The sequence below is a fragment of the Fukomys damarensis genome, unplaced genomic scaffold (genome assembly GCF_012274545.1).
Source record: "Fukomys damarensis isolate Sample0158 unplaced genomic scaffold, DMR_v1.0_HiC HiC_scaffold_94, whole genome shotgun sequence".
In the NCBI taxonomy this organism is placed as follows: Eukaryota; Metazoa; Chordata; class Mammalia; order Rodentia; family Bathyergidae; genus Fukomys; species Fukomys damarensis.
This window is the reverse complement of record NW_022901006.1, coordinates 16,728-32,055: the sequence shown is the minus strand read 5'-3', so window position 1 is coordinate 32,055 and position 15,328 is coordinate 16,728. Positions and strand designations below refer to the sequence as shown.

Sequence of the window (15,328 nt, the reverse complement as noted above, 5' to 3'; positions counted from 1 at the left end):
CAGGAAGATGGTGCTATGCCCAGGCTCCTCCTCTGCGCCTGGGCCCGGACCAACGCAGCCTGGCGTCATTCATCTCTGATCTCCTGTCCCTCCCCTGGGTTTCCTCCCATCCCGTCCCGAGTCAGACCACAGCTGGCCCTCTGTGCTGGGGATCCAACCCATGGCCCCCATTTGCCGAGCCCCCCCCAGCCCCATCTGAGGGTGTGGGAAGACGCCCCAGGAGGGTTGGAGGGAATATGTCGGGCGGTGCCCCTGCCTGACCAGGCCCCTTTCCTCTCCGGCCCCAGCCCGGGTGAGGGAGGGTGGTGTCCTCAGGGGAGCAAGGGGCTCTGGGGGAGCTGCCTCAGGAGCCCCGCGGGAGGCGCTGGTTCAAAGCACAATGTGGATCTGAGGACCGGAGGCTGGGTGTCCTTCCTCGGAGACCTGCGGTTGGGAGGAGGGGCCACCTCTCTCCCGAGGGACCAGAGGGGCTGTAGCATCCAAAGCCCCCTTCCGAATGGAGGGCCCGCCACACTGGTGCTGAGGCCAGAGGGCCGTGCCCTGAGCCAGGACCCCAGCACAGACCCTCCTGTCGGGCAGACCTGGCTGCTCCCAGGACAGAAGAGGCCTGAGCTAGAATGTGACCATGACTTTGGGGACCAATCCCATGGGTGACAACTGTGGGCTCCTCAACCCCGCTTCCGATCCCCCCCTCATATCCCTCCAGGGAAGACTCCTTTATTGCTTGATTCCTGCCTTTTTACTTTCACATAATGCACTTTTGGGCCATTTTGTTTAATAGCTGGAAAAAAAAAAAGACCCCTCCCCACTGTAAGACCTAAAGTCTCACTTCCACTCCACGGAGCGTGAACAGCTGAAAGGCCTCCACGATGCTGGGCCCTAACACCCAGCGCGGCTCCGCCGCCCACAGCATAGGTGGCTCAGAGAGGCAACTGCTCAGGGGCTGAGGTACTTTTTATAAGGTTTTTCTAAACAAAGAGTCAGGGAATTCACAGAACAAGACTGCAAACACATTGCTTATCTTATGCAGGAAATGTTCTAGGGTCACCTTTTGTCAAACCATTTGCCCCTGGGCGGGCTGTTAACCAAGGTAGCAATTAGCATATGAAGAAGCACAGTCTGGTCTATTAGCATGGAGTCACTTTAGCCTATTCAATTCTTACACCACGATGCTGTATTTAAAAAGAAACAAGTGACCCTGTGGGGTAGACCTCTGTCCAAACATTTCACCATCTGTGTGTGTGTGTGAAGCTCCCGATCACCCTTTTTTAGGGGGCCGTCATCCTTCTGGTCTGTTTGACCCCCTCCCTCTTGGGCTTGCGTTCCGAATCAGACCTTTCTGGCCTGTTACGATTTTGAACACTTGACTTGAACCACAAGTGAATCTTTCTCCTGGTGACTCAAATAAAAGTATAATTAAAAAAAAAAAGAATGAAAAACTAGAGACTTTTATAGCTGAGTGGTTTCACATTGAGGCCATACTCAAATGAAATTAATAGCACTCACGTGTAAATAATGAATAGGTTATCTGGTATGAATAAAGGTCAAAATATATAATTGATATTGTGTAATAGGAAAAAAGGTCTAAAGAAGTAGGGGAAGTGGGAGAAATAGGGAAAAAGTGAGCAGGGTCAGAAAAAAATGAGAAAAGGAAAAATACAGAAACAAAGTCTCAGTAAAAAGGTAGGGTGGAAGGGGTGAAGAAAAGACAAAGGGATGTGGAAAAAATAAGAACCAAGATATATTATACAAAGGTACAGATCCCAATGATGATTTAACTGTATTGTATACCTAAATTGTACCAATGAACTTAAAAAAGTAATTTTATTTTGATTAATATGATTTAATTAGAATTTGAATAGTCATAATAGGGCAAATATTCAGATAATCTTGATTGACTTAGTCTTCCCCTTCTTTCTTGCTTGTAATAGACCAAATGTCAAATATTCTGAGAGTAAACTATATTGAGGTAAAAATGAGATTTCTGGAACAGCCCAGTCTCTTTCCATCCATTCTAGGACTGGAGAGCATCTGCTGTACTTTATCTTACCAAAACCAAGTTCTGGATATAAGCTATTTTTTTCCTCATTGAATTTATTGGTACATTTTAGGTATACATTGCAGTTACATTCATCACTGGGATCTTATACATTTAAATGACAGGTCTTGGTTCTCATTTATTCCTCCTTACCCATGTCCTCCCCTTACCCCCACCTCCCTTCCCTATTTACAAATACTTTATTTCCAGTTTTTTCATTTTCTCATCTTTTTTTCTTTTCCCTTATTACCTTTCCCCTACCCTTCCCAATTTCTCTACACCTTTATCCCTCTTTTTCCTATTTCACATTGTCAATTATATCATTAGGATGTTATAGTTTTTCACACCAGAGAAACTATTTGGTATTTACATATGTGTGACTTCTTTATTAACTATTGAGCAGGGTGTCATTTGGGGTCCTTCAACTTTATTGTATGGTGCACAGGTAGACAAGATGCAACTCATCCTGGGAAGTTTTAGGAGCCTGATTTACCATGAATCCTAGGTTACTATTGTTCCTTCCTCTATTACTTTGAGTAACAAGGTTGATTTGTACTATATGCATATTGTGCCTCATTACACAGCCCCAAGCAAGTAATAGAATAAGCAGTACTTAGTGACACACATAAATAAAAGGTTACTAATGAAAGTGTTCATGTCACCTCAGTGTTCTTTTGAGTTCTTTTGTTTGGAGTCCTTTGCAGCAGCATGCCTTGGAGGCCTTTCAATCAACCACAACCCTAGTTCTGCTTTAGGAACTTATAGAGCTTTCTGAATCGGTAGAATTTTATTTAACTTTAATGCTGGGTGGAGTCTGTTATAACAGAAAACTGCCAGTGAGAGCCTCTGGTCTTTCAGAATTTTGACATATAAGGAAGCTACTAGATATGCTGCTTTTGAATAGTAATTTCTTGCTTGCTGTTGAATTAGAGGTGGATGTGGAGATGGAGATGGCCAGAATTGTACCTATAACTGCAGTCTGAATTGCCTAATCAAACTTGAGTGTTTAAAATCTCTACAAGAAAATATTATACAAATCAAACAACTCAATTATCAAGTGGAAGTGATATATACAAAGTCTAGCTAGATTTTGCTAGGCTTCATAAATTCCATTAAAAAATAGTTAATTTGTCTATCAGAAGGGACAAACACCAGAAAGAAATGCTTTAGCTCTTTGTAAGTACTCATAGCTCCAGGCATATATATTGACAATATACAACTTGTTATCTCCTGTGGCAATACCTAATATTACTGCTTAAGTATTCAGAACCAAAGAGCCCCTTAAACTCACTAGCTGAGGTGATGATAGGTAACAAATTAGTCTGATTATCTGCTATTAGAATAGGGTGATTTTGTTTATCTCTATTAAAATAAGATAGCTTTAAAATTGCTAACACATCTTGCTATTATTAGTGTAAGTGCCTCAAGTATAACTGACAAGTAGAGAACATATAGAAGTATACTCCTTGACTACAGATGAAAAAATCATCTGACAATTTTTTTGGGGGATTTCTTTACCAGCTTCTTACAGGGGCTCTAGACTTCTGCACCAGGTCACTGTTTCCAGGAGCCCTGGGCATTTTAATAGTGATTACAGTCTCATGGTCATAGTGAAATTGATTCTGGCTGTGGAATAACTGTGCACTGAGATTGTATCAGTCAAAGTATTCTGTTATCATTCAGTATAAGAATACCTGTTTCCACCTCCATATTTATCAAGGTAATGGGCATATGAAATGAATTGCTTTGCTAGGGATTTCTGGGCCAGGAAGTGGATTGAAAGATGGTTTCCCATATTTTCCCCCTCTTTCAATTTTAGATCTCAGAATTCAGTATAGGTTGTGGTTAGAATGCAACATCTTTTTTTCCTCATTGAGTTTATTGGTACATTTTGGCTATAGAGTACAGTTACATTCATTATTGGGATCTTGTACCTTTACAGGACAGGTGTTGGTTCTGAATTTTTCCCCTTGTCCCTGCCCTTGCTGTACCTCTCCTCCCTTCACCCTTTATAAACACTTCATTTCTGTTTTTTCATTTTCTCTTATTTTTTTCTTTTCCCTTATTAGCTTTATCCTACCCTTCCCACTTCCCTACACCTTTAGCCCCTTCCTTTCTATTTCTCATTGTCCATTATATCATTAGGATCTTATGTACTATTTTAGTTTATTCACATCAGAGAAACTATGTGGTAAAGAATACAACATCTTGAGTTAAGGAAGAGCTGATAAAAACATCTTTGGGGCTCTGTTTCTATGTGCCTTAAAACAAGGTCTTGTGTCATACAACTATCAAATGTATAATCCAGAACGGATTGGCTTTTAAGGTCCCTTGTTGGTATATAAATGGGGTATGTGCTGATGATACTCCATTTATACTCAGCAGGTTTCCTGAACTTGAGGTAGACTGCTTCATCAATGAATCCTAGGCTTCTGCTATATCTTGTAATATCTGTGAGCAATAAAGTTACTTCACTTTTTTGGGTGTGGGATGATTGAGGCAGGGTCTGCTTTGTAGTTCAGGCTGTCCATGAATCTTTAGTGATCCTCCTGCCTTATTAGCCTCCTGAGTGCTGAGGTGTACCATCATGCCAGATTTTGCACTTTATTTTGAGCATGTTATGTTTCATTAGACTATGGAAGAATATTGATATTGGGTGTATGGTGGCCCTACTTCAGAGAGATTTTTAAATATTTAAGTATGCACTACTTTTAATGACTATCTTGATGATGGTCTAGAAATAATATTTGTGTGTGAATTTGTTGTTTAAAGTGTTGAAAACTGTTGCATATTGTATGCATGTAGATGTTGTTAAGGAGGTCGTTAGGTATAGTAATGAACTATATCTCAACAATAAAATAGTAGAAGCGATGGGAGAGCGGCGGGGCCCAGAGCGTTACTTGCCCGCTCCTCGCTGCGGTTCAGCTTCCGGTGGCCAGCCGCCGCCACCGCAGCCGCGCAGCCGTGTCAGAGGAGAAGCCCAAGGAGGGTGTGAAGACCGAGAACGACCACAACAATCTGAAGGTGGCGGGGGAGGATGGTTCAGTGGTGCAGATCAAGATCGAGAGGCACACCCCACTGAGCAAGCTGATGAAGGCTTACTGAGAGAGACAGATAAGATTCAGTTTTGATGGGCAGCCCATTAATGAAACAGACACTCCAGCACAGCTGGAGATGGAGGACGAGGACACCATCAATGTGTTCCAGCAGCTGACGGGAGGTGAGGACTCCAGAGGGACCGTCCCCAACCCTGCATTTGCTGTGGAGTGGTGAGCGCACCCCGCCAGCTGATCACCGGAGTCTGGGAAGCCAAGGACAGTCACCGAGCACCCACCTCTGTCATGTGCACTCCCAGGGCAGGGCAGAACTTCATCTACAGAGACGTGTCTACAGCTTCAATTGGGCCAGGTTGTTTTTTGATTAGATAACATGAGTTGTGAGGTTTTTGTTTTCATTTTCATTTTTTTTCTCCCCTCCAAAACATTTTTTTGCGAGAGCTGTGGCCGAGTAGCTGCTCTCACCCTGGAGTGGACTGCTCCTGAGCTGCCTGTCATAATCATGTAGACAGCGCGTGCTCTCACAGGGAGTATGGCTGTGGGACGGAGCAGGGCTCCACTTGCTTTTGTTGTAGACACAGGTTAATACAATTGCAGCTTCAGACTCCGTCAGGCAAATGGTTAAGTTGAAGGGAAAAACTGGACTGCTTCCTTAAAAGGAAAACGTACCTGACAAGTCATAGCATGATGGGGCCGTGTCCCCTGGGGTCCTGAAGCTAGGATGCCGTTCCTCTGGTCAGTACCTGGTGAAGGGTACCTGGGCAAAGATACCAGCTTTTCCCCTTTTTGTAACACAGAATACAGTAACTACCACATTTCTCATTTGGTAATTGTATCGTGGCCTCTGATGAATAATTATGGTCTTCATATAAACATAAGTTTCCTGAATTTGCAGTTACATTTCTGTGTAAAAGAGCTACTTCAAAATGTGGTCGCAAAAGAAACCATGGAAAGGTGACTGTGTTCTCATGGATCCATGCTTCACCGCTTTCCAATTATGTGTTGATGTCATGCATTAGTCCGGTGACTCCAGTTCTGAGACAAGTTTTGGGCTCTATACCAGTTACAATGTTCATAGCTCTGCCTGTTGTCCTTCTCTAAGGATCCACTGCTCCTTGGCAGCATTTCTCTGACTTTCATGGTCACTTGACAACGACCTGCCATCTCTTGCTTGCTTAAAATTCTGCAAAATGTATTCTTTGTTTTGCTGTATGGGCTCAGGGTGGGTTGTTTGTTGACTCTGTTCTGTTTATTCATCAATTTGTACATTATTTGTTGTCCTTTACTACTGTAAACAGTAAATATGGTTTGGTTTTAAAAAGTAGACATTTTTCCCCATATTAGCATGCCTGTATATTATCTACATATAAATTTATATTTTCTACACACAAATAATTTATAGTAAGATATTATATTACATACTTGTGCAAGTTTCCTGTGCATAAGACATATTCAAAACTTTTAAAAAATGAGTTACAATTGAAAACTTTGTACATTCACAGGTATTTGATCTAATAAGTACAGGCCAATTAAAAACGTGTACACCCCCTTACACTTCTCACTATTCTCATTATTCTCCATTCCTTTGTAAATACAAATAAAACTAAAAAGAGTAGAGGTGTTTTGTGAAATACACAATGATCTGAATTTCTCCAATGTGCAATGTCCTGTTTCCATGAAGGATCATATAAAAATGAAGAATTTCTGCAGTTTATACTTATACCTACTTTCAGTATAAATTTGTTTATGTTTTCTGAAATCATGGGAACCACCACAAATTTTCTCACATTCATATTAGGTTTCTGTCTAATATGACATTCTTCATGTATTTCAAAGTAAATGAAGAACTTAAGGGATTTTCCCCATTGAATACATACAGGTTGCCTTTCTCCCATGTGAACACTTCTCCCAATTTGAATACTTTCATATATTTAAACACATTATGAAAAATAACACCTTTCAAACATTTCACATATATGTTAAGATTTTGTCCATTATGACTTTTTAAAATGTATATAATGATAATTATATATTCTGAGAGATTTCGTTTATTGCTTACAAAGAAAGGGCATCTCAGAGGCCAGAGATTTAGCTCATTGTTTCTGGCACCAGCTTCACAAGCACAAAGATCTGAGTTTGATCCCCAGTACCAAAGGTGGGGGTGGGGGGAGAAAGTGCTTCTCACTGCTGTGAGTCCTTCCATGTCTTTTTAAATTCCATTATAAATTCACAATTAATTTTCTATGTGACATTTTTAAATGTCTATGATTATTACTGGAGAAAAAAGGCTTTTACACATTAATTACATATGTAGGATTTTTATTCATTGTGCGTTCTTTCATATATGTGACAAGGTATGTGTGTGGTTAAATCTTTGGCACATTGCTTACTTACTTAAATTCTTAAATTCTCCACATAGAGTTTCTCTGCAGAAAAATAACTTGCTCCAGACTCTAAGATTTGTGTACATTTGTGTGTAGTATTATGGTTCATTATCTTCCCAGTTTTAGTAAAATTATTTTTATTGCTGAGCTTAATTGACAGATTGACCAATTAATGATGGCAACATAATTTTCCCAGAAATCAAAGATGATGAATACTTGTAAGCATTTTCCTACTTTAATATTTCTCCCTAAACATATTTTTATAAATCAAATGTGTTAATGATGATAAGAAATCTTGATTAACCATGTAATCATAGAAACATGTACTAAAGTAAAAATTAGAAATAATAATAATCTACTATTAATAATAATTTAAAACACTAATAAGATATAACCTCTTGGATCAATGAGTGACAGAATTTTAAATTAAAATACTAATCAAGATTACATACATGAATCATTGTTCTATGAGGGTCAGGCTCTTTATGCCATTGCAATAATCCCACCTCTTCTATCACTGTATTAGGACAGAGATGGTTTCCCAATATAGTTAGCTAGAGTCTGAATTAGTGAATTATTGAGTGACAAGCATCCAAGGAATAAACAGTTTTCTGGAAAGGGATAGGTTAGAGACCTTCCCTGGAAGGGATGGGTTGAGGTCTTGGTCCTCCATCTAGTTTATTGATGTTTATATAGAATTTCTTTTTTTATATATAGAATTTCAATCACTGCTATTCTTCATATGGAAAATATATGGGTATAGTCATTTCTCTGTTTATATGCTGAACTTTAGGGACTATGTCTCAATTGCCCATCATATTGATCCTGAGGGCTGGCCTTGTCTACCTGCCTAGGAGCTATATAATTAACTTATCTATATACAGTAATTGCATTTAATAATTTTCCATTTTACAAACAAATAATGTCAAGTATTACTATAAATATAGAAATCAAACTGGGATAGAAAAGAGGGTATTTAAGAATGCAAGAGTTGCTATCCACAACGCTTCCAACATTTGTTATTGGTTGATTTTTTTCTTTCTTTCTTTTTCTTTTTCTTTTCTTTTTTTTTTTTTTTTCATTTTTGTACTGGGGATCTAACTAGGGTCCTTGTTCTTGTGAGGCAGGCAGCAGAACCACTGAGCTAAATTCTCAGCCCTTGGTTGATTTCTCAATATCAATCATTCTTTGTGTGCTGAGGTGGAATCTCAGTGCTGTTTTCATCTGTATCTCTTGAATGACCAGGGATGTGGAACATTTTTCCATATAGTTACTTGAGGCTTTAACTTTCTTGTCTGAGAAATGTATACTCATTTCAGAGGCCCATTTTTGAATCAGGTCTTTATATTGGGGGGGGCTGATATTTTGAGTTCTTTATATATTCTAGAAGTGGGAAGGGTAGGGGAAAGGAAATAAGGGAAAAGAAAAAAATCTGAGAAAATGAAAATAAAGTAGTTTTAAATAGGTAAGGGAGGAGGGGATGAAGTGAGCGCAGGGGTAAGGGGAAAAAAATGAGAACCAAGACCTATCATGTAAGGGCACAAGATCCCAATGATGAATGTCACTGCACTGTATAAACAAAATGTATCAGCAAACACAATGAGAAGAAAAAGTAAGAGTTTTTCTTAAAATCTAAGGGCAAAATAGGGCTAGAGCTGAGCACTGAGAAAGTGAAGGCACTGAGAAGTAATCTATCATCATTCCATCTTTACTTTCTTCTTCTTCTTTGTCAGTTTACTATGTTTCTCTGAACTCATCAAATATGGGAAGGAGGAATGGTTGCCCATTGGTGATCTTTGGCATGTCCAGTTCCAGTCACAAAGATAGTGCACATCTCTTTTCTTTCTCTGAATTTTGCCTTTGTGAATCTGGACAAAAGGGTGTCCACCTTGATTGATAGTCTTATCTTAATATATGTGATAAAGAACAAGAATAGGGAGTAAGACTCTGACAGAAACATCAAATATTCTTACCATACTGTATGCACAGAAGTGAGTTTTGGTCCTCCTTATATATTTTGCTTTAATTTGAATCTTCTAATTCAAAAGTTATTAGTCCTTCTCTCTGACCTCAACACTTCATTTCACTGTGTGTATTTTAATGTTTCTACAACAATAACTGCAACCTGAACTTTTTTATTTTCTATTATGTTTGTTTTTTTAAGAAAGCACATTATTATCTCTCTATCTATCTATCTATAAATTATCAATATTTTTTGGCAGACCACTTTTTATTTTTATTTTATTTATAGTTTTCTCTCATTGGGTTTATTGGTACATTTTAGGTATACAGTAGTTACATTCATTATTGGGAACTTTTACCTTTACATTACAGGTCTTGGTTCTCATTTTTTTCTCCTTATCACTGCCCTCCCTACACCCCCCTACTCTCCCCATTTACAAACACTTTATTTCCAATTTTTGTTTTCTCATTTTTTCTTTTCTCTTATTACCTTTCCCCTACCATTCCCACTTTCACTTCACTTTTAATCCTTTCTTTACTATTTCACATTGTCAATTATCATATTAGGATCTTAGGTACTATTATAGTTTTTCACACCAGAGAAACTATTCAGTATTTACACATATGTGACTTATTTATTTCACTTAGAAGTATATCCTAAATATGTATCCATTTTCCTATGAATGAATCTAATTTCTCATTCTTTATGGCTGAGTAGAATTCCATTTTATATAAAAACCACATCTTCTTTATCCATTCTCCAACTGATTGGTGAATGGGCTGTTTCCAAGTTTTAGCTACTACAAACTGTGCCCCTATAAACATAGGTTTGCAAATTTCACTGTGATATGATTCTTTTAATTATTTTGGAAAGAAACCCAGGTGAGGGATGGCTGAGTCAAATGGAACTTGTAGTACCATCTCTATGAGGTATCTCCATATTGATTTCCATAGTGGTGGCACCAGTCTGCACTCCCACCAACAATGGAGAAGGGTTCCTTTCTCCCCACAACTCCACCAACGTTTGGTATTGCTTGATTTCTTGTTAGCTGCCATTCTTTGTGGGGTGAGGTGAAATCTCAGTGTTTTTTTCACCTGAATCTTTCAAATGACCAGGGATCCAAAACATTTTTTCAATTATTTACTTGCTGCTTTTACTTCTTTGTGTGAGAAATGTTTGTTCATTCCAGATACCCATTTTTGAATCAGGTCTTTATATTTGGGATGGGGGCAGTTTGTTTTGAGTGCTTCATATATTCCAGATAAGAGCCCTTTGTCTGATAAGCAGGTGGTAAAATTGGTAAAATTTCTTTTGCTGTGCAGAAGCTTTTTAATAAGTTGAGATCCCAGTTGTTGATTCTTAGCAGAACACTTTTTAGAAAGAGACATATAAGTAGATATTACCTAACAGAAATTTTTGAAGTACTTTTAGGTAGTGATAACTGTCACATAGTGAGTTGTGGGTATTTTAGGTACAGAGAGAAAATAAAATTATGAAACACAATGTAATTAAAAGATAGAAACTCCCAACTGTAAACCTTAATGTCCAGTCTATAATTAAACTTAATTAATGAATGCTGTTTAAGTCTAATTCAATATCTTTCCCTTGTTAACTACATGCTGAATTAGTGATCCATAGTGCCAGATTGCTTTGCACTTTAAAATTTTCATGAAAAGTGATTATAATATCTAGTAGTACAAAATAAAAAGTGATGTTCATAATTATGTTAAGAAGATGGTAAAATATAGAATTTTTATTTAGATTTTACATTTTTTACTTTATTATAATTATTTGGAAAATTCTGTTTGTTATATCAGAATGACATGCTATATTTCATCTTTGGTAGCATTTTTATATATACCTACACAATTGAAAAAATTATGTATATTAACTCTTGTTTTTAAAAAAATTTTAGATAAAGAAAATTAAATAGCCCTCTTTAAATTCTAGTAAACTGATAGTTTTGCCCAGGATTTCAGTGTCTGAAATAGCCACCCACTACTGACAATGTCTTCTGTTTTTGTACGTTTTGAAAACTAAATACATAGTTTTAAATTAAATGAGTTGATTTTTAAAATTGGAATAAATCTCATTGGATTCATACTATATATTGTTGTCTGAGGATAGTATATTTCAAAGGCAAAATAAAATAGAATTTAAAGCATATTAGTATAAATGAGAAAATTAGAAAATACTATTTAGAAAAAAATATAGTTATCTCAACTTGGCAAGAAATTTCAATACTGAGCTAATAAAAAACTTGTGTTAAAAATAGGGCAGCCAGGCTGAGAACTGATATCCCTCCTGCCTGCTTAGTCCCATTCAGCAAGTCTGGGTAGCTGTGTCCTCCCATGTCTGCATGCCACCAGCTCCAGTATGCAAGGTTGATGTGGGGGTACCCCTGAAATACCCCCCCTCCCTGATTTCAGACCTCCTGATTGAGCCAGTCCTTGCACCCATTCTGCAGAGGCTTAGGTGGTTACAAAGGGCTTCTTCTGAGCTCCCAACTTTGAACATCTTTAAAGAAAGGGCAGGAAAAACCTGTAATAGAACTGTATGGAGTTCAACTCTGGAGGAAATTGGAGAACTCATTCTAGGCCTTGTGGACTGAGGTCACTCTGAGTCACAGGGATCTGCCATTGGCTAGCTGAGATCAGTGGACTTGGTTCTGCACATGGCTGTGCACATGGTAGATTATGACAGCAGAGATATAGTCTGAAAGAGACCCTTCAAATTCAATTTTTTTTCTTTCTTCTTCTCATTTCACTTTGCAAATTCTTTCTTCTTTCTGTCCTTTCTCCAACTTATCCTTTTCCTCCACCATATTATCCCCCATCTCCCTTTCTATTGCTGCTCCTGCCCTAACTCAGACTTTTCTTTTATCATTTTTTCTTTATATTCTTTTCTTCTGTCATTTTATCTCACTCATGGGTCAATAGTTTAAAGGGAAAGTGAGTCACTATTATTGCTAAGAGGATATATTCTCATGTTTGTACTCTGATATCCCCTTTGAATTTAATAGTTTCATAAATATTATATGCTCATTCTATGTCCTCTGGCTTCTCTTGAACACTTCTCCAATTCTTGAACTTATCTACTGCTCTCATCCTAACTCTGTCTAAGCCTCCATCCTAAATGGTAAAGATGCTATATTAAAAAGTCTATTCACTAGAAAAATATTTTGGGCTGCCTCTTGATTTTAATTTAATTCACAAGTGGTCATTTTGCAAGTTGTGCTTGATCCTATTGTGTTGCTGATTGTATCAAATGGGATAAAGTGATGTGATGGATGTGATAAGTTGTTTTTTCCAATATTATGAAAATGAGAATGTCTATGAGTCATTAGAGACTCAAAAGCTAAAGCACAACTATACAGGAAGATTTAAGTAATAACCAAAAATTAAACCAAGGACAACCTAACAATAAAAATAGAAATAAAAATAAAAATGAGAAAACATTTAAGCAAGACAAAAGGACAGATTTCCAGATCACAAATGGAAAAAAGTAGGGCAAATGAGGATGAAAAGTCTGATAGTGAACCACCAAGACACCCTAAACCAATAGCATAGAAAGTAACAAAACAGATCAGGCTCCAGAAAAATTTGAAATAGAAATAATTCCCCAGATAACCATAGAGATGGTGAGCAAAATGGAAGTCAGGATTTGAGACTCTAGAACAGACACAGAAAAAAATAGATGGGCTTGAGCCCATGATAGAAACCATGAAGCAGCAGCATATGAAAGAAATGGAAACAATGAATGCCCAACAGAGAAAAGAAATGGAATCCATAAAACAGATTTAAAAAGATATCCAGGAGATTAAAAACTCTATTGAAAGTGTATGCAATAGAATAAAAGAAAGCAAAGATAGAATCTCAGATATAGAAGATAGGATTGCAGTCAGTTACCATGAAAAGAGGGGTCTCTTAAAAACAGTAAAGGATCATGAGAAATCGATCCAACAACTCCTACATGATGCAAAGAATAATAACATAAGAGTGATAGGAATCCATGAAGTAAAGGAGAAAATACAAATGACTTACAAAAGCTGTCCACAGAATTAGAGACAGAAAACTTCCCAAACAGATGGGAAGAATTTGACGTAAAGAGAAGTGAGGCATATGGGACTCCAACAAGCCATGATCAAAAAACCAACCAACAAACAAACAAAAAAGAAACCTACACTTAGCCATATACTAATCAAGATTTCAGAAACTCAACAGAAGAACCAAATACTACAAGGGATAAGAGAAAAGAAACAAATCACATGCAAAGGAAAGCCCATCAGAATCACAGCAGACTTTTCAACACAAACCCTCAGGTCAAGGAGAGCCTGGAGTGAGGTATTTCAAGTCCTAAAAGAAAACAACCTATAACGTAACTGATGTATCCTGCAAAACTTCTTCAAAATGGATGGGGAAATAAGATCCTTCCATGACAAAGAACACCTGAGAAACTTCATGAACACAAAACCAGCACTGCAAGGAATTCTAAGTACTATCCTAGAAAAAGACAATGAAGGTCAAAACACCATGAGGCCCAACAGAAAAAATCAAATAGGCAAGTCAAGAAACTAAAAGAAAAGGGGGAAAAAGTAAAAAGAGTCAACAAAAGGACAATAACGTGACAATAAGAAATGAGTACATTTCAGCCTTAAGCATCAATGTCAATGGCCTCAAATCACCAGTCAAGAGAAAGAGACTGGCTGAATGAATTAAGAAGCAAAATGTAACAATATGCTGAATACAAGAAACACACCTAGTGCAAAGAAGCTGATTGAGTGAAAATGAAAGGATGGAAAACAATTCTTCACGAGAAAGGAGCCCAGAAAAAAGCAAGGGTATGAATCTTATTTGTACACAAAGTAAATTTCAAATGAAAACTGATTAAGAGAAAAAAAGAAAGCCATTACATCCTTGTAAAGGGAACCATTCAAGAGGAAGAGATGACAATCATAAACATATATACACCAAAAATTAATGCCCCCAACTATATAAAACAAATAATAAATAACATGAAAAACCAAATAAGCACTAATACAATTGTAGTGGAGGATCTAAATACTCCACTTTCACAAATAGACAGATTATCTAGGCAGAAAATCAACACTAAAATACAAGAACTCAACCAATGTTTTGAACACATGGACTTCATAGATGTCTGTAGACTGTTCCACCCAAAAAATCAGAATATACATTCTGTTTGGGTGGACATGGGTCATTCCCCAAGATAGATCACATACTAGCTCACAGAATAGGTCTCAATAAATGCAAAAGCATTGAAGTTATTCCCTGTATATTATCAGATCATAGTGCAAATAAACTGGAGATTTATAGCACAAGAAACAATAGGAACCTCACAAAAACATGGAACTTGTACAACACTCTCCTGAACAATCATTGGATCACAGAGAAAATTTAAAAGAAATTAGACAGTTTTTACAAATAAATGAAAATGCCAGTACAACATATAGGAATGTATGGGACACAATGAAAGCAGTTCTATGGGAAAAATTCATAGCACTGAATGCCCACACTAGGAAAATAGAGTGAGCTTAAATCAACAAACTAATGATGGATTTATGACTACCAGAAAAACAAGAGCAAGAAAATCCCAAAGCTTGAACAAGAAAGGAAATTATAAAGATTAGAGCAGCTATCAATGCAATGGAAACTAAGCAAATGATACAAAAATAAATGAATCAAATAGTTGGTTTTCTGAAAGAATAAAAAAATTGATAAACACTTGGCTAACATTATCAAAAAAAGGAAAGGCTCACATCCATGCAAACAGGAATTAAAAAGGCAAAGTAATAACAGATCCAACAGAAATCCAGAGAATCATTAATACTTACTTTGAAAACCTGTACTCTAACAAAAGGAAAAAC

General features: G+C 37.4%; 1 pseudogene; it reads left to right on the top strand.

Moving 5' to 3' along the window:
• The first annotated feature begins 1,936 nt into the window (after positions 1 to 1,936).
• LOC104875807 lies at positions 1,937 to 6,086 on the top strand (annotated as a pseudogene).
• Positions 6,087 to 15,328: the final 9,242 nt, after the last annotated feature.